The 12,069-nt window shown below is 43.9% G+C and overlaps 1 protein-coding gene across 1 annotated transcript in view; it reads right to left on the bottom strand.

Annotated features, from left to right (window-relative positions):
- CNEP1R1 (CTD nuclear envelope phosphatase 1 regulatory subunit 1) overlaps nt 1–12,069 on the bottom strand; it is a 442,763-nt gene that overhangs the window by 96,971 nt on the left and 333,723 nt on the right. The gene's annotated exons all lie outside the window — the stretch shown is intronic.

Below are 12,069 nucleotides of genomic sequence, written 5' to 3'. Positions count from 1 at the left end.
TATATATTATAGCTCAGAGTTTGCTCAGTGTCCTTCCTTCGATTAGCTCACTGTAAAATGGCAGAACACTCACAACTGAACTTCTTAGGTAACAAAGTTGAAATCTGAGACAGCTTTTAAGAAAGAAATCTCAAAAGTACCAATGAGGTGCTTAGTCTAAGCTGTAGTCCAGGTGACCTCAGTCAGCCAATGACCTCAAACAATTCTCTCTCACTGAAATGCCCGATGGCTTTGGCTAAACCAAGATGCCCCTGAATATGTGCTCAGACACAGCCTCCACAAACACTAGGCCCAAATACAAGCCTGAATATGGAAATGCTACAAATATCCCCACTACTTAGAAACAAACTGCAGAAATGTTTCTCACAGCTGAAAAGCAGCAGTGAGCCTTTAAATGAAAGTTTTAAACAGCTAAAGGAACCTCTAGAAAAAAGAGTTTAACTGCAACAAGTTATCAGAAACAAACAACCCAACAGATGCTTAATAAAAGTGGAAAAATTCCAGTTAATACCACACACAGTGAAACTTGCTAGAAAAATACATAGTACACAAAGTGCTATAAATAACAAAGAAATAAACAACAAAATAAACAAAAAACAGGATACTTAATGTTATATATTATAGCTCCAAGTTTGCTCAGTGTCCTTCCTTCGATTAGCTCACTGTAAAATGGCATAGGAGGTAATCCCCTGAAATCTGAAGAAGAAATAAGGGATCTAGGGACCCAAGTAGATAGTCGGCTTTCCTTTGATAACCATGTTGCCAAAGTGGTTAGAAAATCCTTCTATGTGACCCATCTGATCACAAAAGGGTTCGTATCAAGATCTAAGTATGTAATGGTGCCCCCTCTACTCTTCCTTCATCATACCCATTATTGAGTTCAATGAACCAATTGGAATGTACCTGGCTAGACATCTCCAGCAGCTGGAGAGACCACAGAGGTACCTAACCAAGAGGATTACTGGCCTCAAACAGTTGCCCTATGCAGCACGACTGAAAAAGCTAAGACTGTTCTCTGTTGCATACCACTTTCTCAGAGGCGATCTCTGTCTAACGTACAGAGCCATGTCCAACCCAGAATTGCTGAACATGCTCCATCTTAGCAAAACCAAATCTACTCGAGCTACACGCTCTAGGGATATAAACCTCTACACAACAATGAATAGAACATGCTGGAGGGATAGATTCCCTTTGCACAGACTTCCCTTACTATGGAACAGGGTCCTGATCTACATAAGACAGAGCCCCTCACTATCACTCTTCAAGAGGAACCTTGATGAGTGGATGGGTAACAAAGTTCACACCGGGGATCACACCAACAGCACTACTAGATAGGGGTCAAGGGTACTAGCTGCTAGTACAAGGGTCTGGGGAACTATTAAAGGGGCGGTGAATACCGCACAACGTGGCTGGGCTAATATATGCCTTCGGGCAGATAGCCCAGTACCAACCTATGAACCTATGTGAATTCAGTTGTAGGAACTCGAGAGAAATTACATATTATTCCCCAAGGTACAATAAATCGGCAAGACTAGACGGAAATTATATTTCACAGAAACATTTGTATTTCAAAGAAAGCTTCAATATACATCCAATAACTATTACAGGTCATGTGCCAATGACAACCAAGGGAAAATGCAGGGTAATATCTTGTTAAAAAGAGAATAATATAAGGAATGAGTAGTGGAAATTAATCAAGAGTTACTACAGAAGATAAACCTTTCTTCAGAAGTTATAGCTAGTGAGTGGGATAAAATTAAAGAGGATCTTAAAATAGTGTAGAAATAAAAGAAAAAGGCAATATGGTTAAAATGCAACAGGAATTATTTAGAGGGGCTGACAAAGGTTAAAATACTGCAGAATAAGAGCACTCTCTCAGAACAAGAGGCATTGCAACTGCAGAATGCTTAAGAGAAAACAAGGGATTATCAAGCTAGTATGCATGAGTTTGTGAAGATTGCAGTTACACAACTGTTTTCTTTTAATGACAACTCCAGAGCACAAAAAATATTTACCACGACTTTGGCAACAGAAAGTAGAAAGGGTTGTTGCCAAATGTAGGGAGCCTATAACAAGAAAATTAACTTAGCGATCCTGTAGAGGTGTTAGGAAATTTTATGAAAATTTGTACAAAGCAGACAGAGATGTGGAAATCATGAAACAGCACAAATGGCAATATTAATGGAACACTTAAGAATGCCAAGGTTAGAGGCAGATGAGGGTCAACAATTAACAGTTTAGACAGGAGGAAATGAGCAGGATGGTCTCCATGAAAAAATGGTATTTCTGTGGAAGTCTGGAAGCTAGGAGGGAAGAATGTGAAAGGAGGGGGAAGCACCAACATCCTGGAAGAAAGCTGGGGAGGTTGGAATACCTAAAGACGGCAAAGACCCATAAAACTGAGCTTCATATATGCCCATTTCAATTTTAAACCATGACTATAAATTGTTTATGTCTTTACTAGCTAAAAGAATGGCAAAGATCTTGCCAAAAATTGATTGATATGGATCAATGTGATTTTGTGGACGGGGAGGCTAACATTTGGCAACATTAACAGCACAATTGTAATCCAGAGGGAAGCAGAATGTTTAAAAATGCCGTTGTTGTTGGTGGGTCTTGATACAAAAAAAAAGGATTTGACAGATTAATCTGGGATTTTATGACCAGGGTAATGGAAGCATCTGCATTCCCTGATACAATAATAAGGTTAATTAGGAGGATATACTAACGATCAGAGACAAAAATTAAAGTAGAAGGGTTCCTCTCAAACAAGTTGCCTCTGAACTGAGGAACCAGGCAGGTGTGTCATCATTTCCCTTTTCTTATTTGATTTATATTTATAGCTATTGGCAAAGAAAATAAGGGACTCAAATTCAAGGATATAAATAGTACAGCTGTGTACCTACCATAAATGTAGATGTTCGAGTGTATTCACTGTTACAGTCATTACACTTGGGTTATCCTGCTGGCAGGCTACCCGCAGTCGGCCTGAATTCCAAAGTCCTGGTTCGGCGTTGGTTGCTGTCGCCTCTTCCCTAACGTCAGTGTGCCAGGGGTATAAAAGATGCAGCAGACGCAATTTTCTTCAGTTTTTCTTGCCCCAGATGTCAGGTGCCCCCCGAAAGGGTAGGCTGTAAAATTTATGATCATAAAAAAAGCATGCACATAACCTTCATCTACAAGCAAATACACCACATAGGTTGTATAGAATAGAGAGGTACAGATACTTCCCAGCAAAGAAAAAAGGGGGATGGTGGGAGGGTAGCCTGGACTGCAACAGCGAATACACTAACATCTACATTTATGGTAGGTACACAACTGTACTATGTTCATCGTGTTTCACTGTTGCAGTCATTACAGTTGGGTTGAATCCCAAAGCTGAGGTTGGGAGGCTGGGCCTAAATAGAGTTTGGAGTGGCTATGAGGCCCTGCAGAACTGCAGTGGCAAAGCCTGCTCTGGATTTAGAGTAGAGAGGTAAATGTTAGTGCTTTGTAAAAAAGTGTGCACTGAAGTCCATGTTGCAGCCTCCAAAATATCCTTGGTTGGTACTCCTCTGAGGAAGGCTGCTGAAGTGGCTGCTGCTCTGGTGGAATGTGGTCTAATGCCATTGGGCACTGATTTGCCAGGTTGTGAATAGCAGAAACGAATGCAGTGGCCTATCCATTTAAAAATAGTCTGCTTTGAAATGGCTTTTCCTTGGGAACCTGCAGCATAAGCCACCAAGAGTTGCTCAGTCTTTCTGAAGGCTTTAGTCTTGTCCAAGTAAAAGCGTAGCTGTCTGTGTATGTCCAAAGTATGCAGAAGTCTCTCCCCCTTATTCTGTGGGTTTGGATAAAAGGTAGGCAAATGTATGGTTTGGTTAAGAGCCATGCTGGACTCTACCTTTGGCATAAATGTCGGGTTTGTCCTTAGCGAGACCCTGTCCTGATGGAAAATAATAAAAGGTTCCACAGCCAATAGTGCCTGTAACTCTGAGACTTTTCTTGCTGAAGTTATTGCTAGGAGAAGAGCGGTTTTCCATGACAAGTATTTTAACTCTGCAGTACTGGCTGGTTCAAATGGAGGCAGTGTGAGTTTTTCCAAGACAAAATTGAGGTCCCATGTAGGCACTGGAGCCCTCCTTGGAGGTTTTATGTTTTTGGCCGCTCTCAGAAACTGTCTTAGTAGTGGATGAAAAAAAATAGGTGGGTCCGTATTGTAATGAGCTGAAATGGCAGAAGCATGGATCTTAATTGATGTGAAGGATAAGCCTTTGTCCAGCATCTCAGTCAGGTATTGCAAAATCTGAGGAATATTTGGTACAAGCGAGTCAATTCCCTGCACTTGGTTCCAAGCACAGAATCTCTTCCATTTTTCTGCACAAGATTTTCTGGTGCTGGGCCTCCTGGCCTCCAAAATAACATTCCTAACTGCTTTAGGGAGAGGTGTGTTCTGAATGATTACATTATCTGCCATGCAGCCAAATTTAGGGTTTTGAGTTGGCTGTGCAGGATCCGATTGTTCTGCTGGGTCAGCAAATGAGGTACTAGAGGCAATGTCCAGGCTGGGACTTGAGACAAGCTCTTTAAGATTGGGTACCAGTGCTGACGTGGCCAGTCTGGGGCAATCAGGATCATTTTTGGCTTCTCTCGTTTGACCTTTACGAGTACCTTGGAGAGGAGAGGCAGAGGAGGGAAGGCATATACTGTAAGGGCTTTCCAGCTGAATAAAAGGGCGTCCACTTTCCATGCTTGCTTGTGTAAGTCCAAGTGCAGAATCTCTGTAGCTGGCAGTTGTGAGGGGAGGTGAATAGATCTATGTCTGGGCATCCCCATTTCCCTGTTATCATGCTGAAGATTTGTGGATCTAGTTTCCACTCGTGAGGATCCATGAGGTTTCTGTTTAGTTCGTCTGCCAAAGTATTTGTCTTTCCTGGCAGGAATTGTGCTTGCAGATGTACTTGATAAGTCAATGCTGTGTTCCACAAAGTCATGGCTTGCCTGCAGAGGGGGCAGGAATGTGTACCCCCTTGCTTGTTTATTTACCACATGATTGTAATATTGTTTGCCTTTATCAGTAGTTGTCCTGGATGAAGTAGGTCCTTGAAAGCTGTCACGGCATTTTGTACAGCTAGCATCTCTTATTGATTGATATGAAGATGCATTTGGTTTGTGGGCCATGTGCCCTGAATACATTTTCCTGCCATGTGTGCCCCCCAGGCATAATCTGATGCATCTGTTGTTAGTGTTTGCCTGGCAGTGAATGGCTGTTCCTTGTTGTGGTGACAGGCCTGTGCCCACCATTGAAATTCTTGTTGCAGGCAGGGAATAAGAGTAATTACTGTTTCCAGGCGGTGGCAATGTTGAGTCCAAACACTTTTTAGATACCATTGTACTTTCCTCATATGCATTCTTGCATATGGAATTAATAGAATGCAAGATGCCATGTAGCCCAGAGCCTGCAGAATTTTTCTTGCAGATAACTGGGTTTTTGTTGCCATGTCTTTGAAGTAAGAAGTCGCTTTTTTGGTCTACCTTCGTGGCTTTTTACTTTTAAGAAGTCAGATGCCTTTGTTTGTCTGGCGTGAGATAAGCCATCTGGGCAGTTGTATTTAAGCTTGCACCCAGGAATATTATCTCTTGAGAGGGTACTAGTTTTGATTTATTTTCGTTTACTGTGTACCCTAAGCAAATTAGTAGCCTTTTTACAAACGCCAGATGCTGTAGTAGAATATCTTTGTTCTTTGCTTGAATAAGGCAGTCGTCCAAGTATGGATATATCTGAATTCCTCTGTCTGCAAAATGCAATTACTGGTGCCAGGCATTTTGTGAAGACCCTGGGCGCAGTAGATAAGCCAAAGGACAGTACAGAGAACTGGTAGTGCATTGAGCTAGCTATGAATCTGAGGTACCTTCTGCAAGATTGTCTGATTGGGATATGTAGGTATGCCTCTGAGGTCCAAAGTAACAAGCCAAGCCTTCTTGTCCAGCATGGCAAGAAGCTGCTGTAGAGTCAACATTTTGAATTTTGGGATGTCCAGAAAGGTATTTAGAACAGACAGGTCCAGAATTGGTCTCCAGGCTTTGTCCTTTCTTGGTACTAAGAAAAGTCTTGAGTAAAATCCTTGTCCCTGCTCTTGTTGTGGCACTGGCTGAAAAGCCCCCATGTCCATGAGAGATGAAACTTGTTTTTGCGCCTCTTGCCATTGATTGTGTGATAGGTCTGGCATACCTTTTGCCTTTGGAAGGGTGTGAAAGTGGAACCTGTAGCCCTGGAGAGACTATATTCAAGACCCATTTGTCCTGGGGGATCTTGTGCCGGTTATGTGAAAAAAGTGCTAGCTTTCGCCCTAAGGGTGCTGCCAAAATAGAAGTGCTTGGCATTGGCAGAGGGAAGTCATTGGGACTGTTTTCTATAAGGCTGTGATTTGTCTTCTCCGCTTTTGGAGGTAGAAGCTCCCACTGTTTGGGCCTGTATGAGCCCTGGGGCTGTTGCCTGCCTCTAGGGCATCTGAATCTGCCTCTTTGTGGTCTGAAACTGGAAAAGACCAATTCTTAGAGGGCCAGTTCCTGCTAAATATGGGTGGCTGTACCTGTAAGAAATCCTTTACTGTCTGCATAGATTTTGCCTTATCCTCCATTTTCTTCAACACCTGTTCTGCCTTAAAACCAAAGTATCATGCTGTAATGGAGCATCCAATAATTTTGCTTTAACATGATCAGGCAGGTTCTGTTCCTTTAACCAAGCATGCCTTCTAATAACAGAAAGTACAGTTTTGTACCTACCATAAATGTAGATGTTCGAGTGCTAATACAGCTGCAGTCATAACAGATGGGGTTTTCCTGCCGTCAGGCGGGTCCTCGGTCGTCCGAATTCCAAAGTCTAGGTCCGGCGTCAGTTGTCGTCGCTTCTTCCCTGACGTCAGTGCGACAGGGGTATAAAAGAACCAGCCGACGCCATTTTCTTCAGTTTTTCTTGCCCCAGATGTCAGGTGCCCCCAGAAGGAAGGCAATACATAAATTTATGTAATAATGCAATGCAGTATAATCAAAAAACAGTAGTTGCAAGCAAATACACCATAAAAGAATACCCCAATCAGGTTGTATGAGGAGGTGTTAGCCATTAGGCCTGTTCCAGAGGGGAAGGAGGGAGGGAAACCTGGACTGCAGCTGTATTAGCACTCGAACATCTACATTTATGGTAGGTACAAAACTGTACTATGTTCATCGTGCATACAGCTGTAGTCAGAACAGATGGGTAGAATACCAAAGCTAAAAAAGGGGTGGAAGGCACTAGGTGGAACTAGGAGGAGTCAGGATGCCCTGCAAAACTGCAGTGGCAAAACCTGCTCTAGATTTGGAGTATAAAGGCAGGTGATGGTGCTTGGAGAAGGTATGCACAGAACTCCAAGTGGCAGCTTCCAAAATATCTTTGGTAGGAACCCCCCTGAGGAAAGCTGCAGAGGTAGCGGTGTCTCTTGTGGAGTGAGACCTGATGCCTGCAGGTACAGTTTTACCATGAAGAGAGTAACAAAAGCGTATGCAGTGGGCTATCCATTTTGAGATTGTCTGTTTGGAAATAGGCTTCCCTTGAGCCCTTGAGGCATAGGACACAAAGAGTTGCTCTGATTTTCTGAAATTCTGTCCAAATAATAACGTAGTTGTCTGTGAATGTCCAAGGAATGTAGTAGTCTCTCCCCTTTGTTTTGAGGATTGGGGTAAAAGGTAGGCAAGTGGATAGCCTGATTCAAGGCTACCCTGGATACTACCTTTGGCATAAAGGAAGGATTGGTTCGTAAGGAAACTCTGTCCTGATGGAAAATGATGAAAGGCTGCACAGCCATGAGGGCTTGTAGTTCCGAAACCCTGCGAGCTGAGGTGATAGCCAGCAGGAAGGCTGTTTTCCAGGACAAATATTGCAGTTCTGTTGAGGCAGCTGGCTCAAAGGAGGCAAAGTCAGTTTCTCTAGAATGAAATTGAGATCCCAAGCAGGTACTGGTTGTTTCCTTGGGGGTTTTATATTCTTAGCCCCTCTGAGAAACTGCCTTAAGAGGGGGTGAGAGAATAAAGGAGGATCAGTGTTGTATTCTGCAGAAATGGCTGAGGCATGGATTTTGATGGAAGAGAATGAAAGTCCACTGCTTAGCATCTCAGCTAGGTACTGTAATATTTGAGGTAAATTCAGTATTCCAGGGTTCTGGCCCTTTTTCTCATTCCAAGCACAAAACCGTTTCCATTTGGCCGAGTAGGCTTTTCTAGTAGAAGGTCTTCTCGCCTCCAAAATGACATCCTGTACCTCCTTGGAGAGCAGGGTCTGTTGTGATTTTAAGGAATCTTCCATGCGGCTAGATTGAGTGTTTTCAGCTGACTGTGAAGAGTTTTGAAGTTGTGCTGAGTCAGTAGAAGAGACATTAGAGGCAGGATCCATGGTGGGGAATGTGTTAGGCTCCTCAGGAGTGGGTACCAGTGTTGCCTTGGCCAGTCTGGAGCGATGAGAATCATCTTTGGTCTGTCTGCTCTGGTTTTTAATAGAACTTTGGGCAGCAGAGGAAGAGGTGGAAAGGCATAAACTGTCATTGTTGTCCAACTGAAAGAGAGTGCGTCCATTTTCCAGGCCTGTGGATGAAAGGTCCTTGAGCAGAATTTTGCCAATTGGTGATTTCTGTGGGAGGCAAATAGATCTATGTCTGGCCTTCCCCATGCTTGAATTATCTTTGAAAAAACTTGAGGAAGCAACTTCCATTCGTGTGGATCTGTCATATTTCTGCTTAGGTTGTCTGCCAGTGTGTTTTCCTTGCCTGGCAGGAACTGTGTTTGAAGCTCGTTTTGCAATTCTAGAGCCATGTTCCAAAGAGACATGACTAGCCTGCATAGGGGGTATGAGTGGGTTCCTCCCGGTTTGTTTATGTACCACATTACTGTGGTGTTGTCTGTCCTTATCAATAGCTGGCCTGGATGCAGCAGGTCTTTGAAAGCTATAATAGCATTTATTACTGCTAGCATTTCCTTTTGATTGATGTGTAGGTGCTTTTCCTTTTGGGACCATCTGCCCTGAATGCACCGATCTGTCATGTCCCGGCGTAATCCAAGGCGTCTGTTGTGATGGTTTGACTTGCTTGAGGCTTGCAGAATGGGAGACCTGCGTTTGTTTGGCATGCTTGAGCCCACCACAGAAATTCCTTTTGAAGACATGGAATTAGTGGTATTATTGTTTCCAAGCTGTGGCTGTGCGGAGACCATAGGTTTTTCAGGTACCATTGAAGTTTCCTCATATGCAGCTTTACACATGGGTTAGTAGGATGCAAAATGCCATGAATCCCAGAGCCTGCAGGATTTTCCTTGCAGTCAGCCTGGTGAAAGTTGCCAGTTTTCTGAAGTATTGAGTTAGTTGCCCCTGTTTCTCTGGCGTGAGGTAGGCCATCTGGGTGTTTGTATCCAATTTGGCACCCAGGAAAATTATTGTCTGAGAGGGTATTAGCCTTGATTTCTTTTTGTTGACTGTGTATCCCAGGGAATTCAACAACCTTATTACAAAAGCCAGATGTTTCAGAAGTATGTGCTTGCTGTCCGCTTGGATCAGGCAGTCGTCCAAATATGGGTATATTTGTATCCCTTGCAGTCTGCAGTAGGCAATTACTGATGCCAGGCATTTTGTGAACACTCTGGGCGCAGTAGATAAGCCAAAGGGCAATGCAGAGAATTGATAATGTGTTGAACCTGCAAGAAATCTGAGGTATCTTCTGCAATCTTGTCTGATTGGGACATGCAGATATGCCTCCTTGAGGTCCAATGTTACCAGCCAAGACTCCTTGCCCAGCATGGGAAGAAGCTGCTGTAATGTGAGCCTCTTGAATTTTGGCACGAGTAAAAATGTGTTTAGGATGGATAGGTCCAAAATAGGTCTCCAATCTTTGCCCTTCCTTGGTACCTGGAATAATCTGGAATAAAAACCTTGACCCTGTTCTTGTGCAGGTACCTCTTGAATAGCTTTCATGTCCATGAGATCTGAAATTTGTTTTTGTGCCTCTACCCTTTGATTGTGAGGCAGGTTTAGCATGCCTCTCATTTTTGGAAGGGTGTGAAAGTGGAATCTGCAGCCTCTGTCTATAATGTCCAGGATCCATTTGTCTTTTGTGTCACTATGCCAATTTTTTGAAAATAATGCCAGTTTTCCGCCTAAAGGTGCTGCCATTTGAGCCTTGCTTGGCATGCAAAGGGGAAAGTCATTGGTTCTGCTTTCTGAATGGCTGTGAACTATCCTCACTACCTCTTTGGGTAGGTGCTTGTCATTGTCTGCCTCTAAACGATCCTTGAGATTGCCCACTACCCCTCGGGCGCCTGTATCTACCTCTTTGGGGTCTGTCCGTGGCTGGAAAGGACCAATTTTTTGAAGGCCAATTTCTACTGAAACGTGGAGGTTGTACCTGTAGGAAATCTTTCACTGTTTGCATTGATTTTGCCTTTTCCTCCATTTTCTTTAATACCTCCTCAGCTTTAACACCAAACAATACATCTTTTTGCAGAGGTGCATCCAGTAATTTAGCTTTGACCTGATCTGGTAAGGTTTGCTCTTTGAGCCAAGCATGTCTACGTATGACTGATCCTGTAACAGCAGCTCTACATGAGGCCAAGCATCAAAACCACATTGCAAGGTATGTTTACCTACTTGTTCTGCACTATGTATCAAATCCTGCAACTCCTTCAAATCAGGTTGTTCAGGTTGTGACATTTTGCTTCTCAACTGTGATAACAGAAACTGTTGGTACTTTAACATATGGAACTGGCAGTTTAACGCCCTCATGGATAAGGTGGCCGAGGTGTATACCATTTCCCCCCACCTTTCTAAAGCTCTGGAATCCCTCTTTGAAGGTAAAGGATTTTTAGCAGTGGAGGCCTTAATTCCCTTGGGGCCCTGTGAGATAGTTTCTAGGTCAGCCGCATGGTTTTGTATAGGAATTGGTGTGAGTCAGGAACCCGGTAATACCTGTCAGGCTTGACTGGGGCTGGAGGCAGAGAGTCTGGGTTAAGGCAGGACTCCGAATACACATCATCAAGGATATCTAAGACAGGGGGTATAGCCAGAGGCCTGTGCTGAGGGAGAAAGAGAAAATCCCTAAGCCTTTTCTTGGAGTCTGAGTACTCTTGACCTTCCCAGTGGAAGTGTTCCCTCTAGGTATGCAAGGTTTCCCCAAAAGAGTAATCCTCAGGGGGGGAGACCGAGGGAATGGACTCCTCTGCATCAGAATCTTCAAAAGGGGAGTATGACTGTTGCTGGTCATCAGAATGTTCTGAAATAATGGAAGCCTGGTCTGAGGAGGGGGATTCTTCCTCCACTCTGGTTCTTTTTTGTGGGGGGGGGGGGGGTTGAGAACCCGTAATAAGAGAAATTAAGTCCTCAGCCATTTTGAGCATCTGCTTTTTAGGCATGGGGCCTTGAGAAGGGCCCTGTGGGGTTTGTTTTTTTAGAATGCATGGCTGTCTTAGACTTAGTGAAAGCCTTGATGGAAAAAGAAGAGGAAGGCCTGAAGACACCTTGAGAGGAGGCAGACCTGTCTAAACTCTGAGTTTCACCGCCAAGAGTGGCTTCGGTATCTGTAGTCGGGGTGTGGGCTGAAGAGCCTGCGACCGCAGGTACAGAAGACACCGCCAATGAAGTGTCGTCGGTAGTTAGGGGCTGTGTAGGCGCCTCGCTGAGAACCGGACCACCTGTAGTCGGCTTTGGCGTGGTGTCGGTAGAGGCAGCGAACCTAGTATGTCGGTCCTTATCTTTGCATCTTTTAGTCAAAACTTGAGTCGGAGTATCCGACGACATTATGTAGTTAAATTTTTTGCCAAAAAAGTGCTGGGTGAACTCCGCCTGACGCTTAATGGTGCGTTTGTTGAATGTAGCACAAAAACGACAGGCCGAGACGTCGTGGTCTGGGCCTAAGCAAGGAATGCAGAGGGAATGAAAATCCTTATGCGCTATTTGCTTCCCAGATGAAATACAATTATTAACTTTGCCTGACATCGGTCTGAGGCAAGAAAAGTTTCCCCAACAGGGTACTTAGCTTTCAAGAAGACTTCAGTTGCAGATATTCGTAATCTCAG

Source organism: Protopterus annectens, chromosome 8.part1, assembly GCF_019279795.1.
Source record: "Protopterus annectens isolate FY-2018-M chromosome 8.part1, PAN1.0, whole genome shotgun sequence".
Classification (NCBI taxonomy): domain Eukaryota; kingdom Metazoa; phylum Chordata; order Ceratodontiformes; family Protopteridae; genus Protopterus; species Protopterus annectens.
The sequence above is the reverse complement of the archived record's forward strand: the minus strand, read 5'-3'. Positions and strand labels throughout refer to the sequence as shown.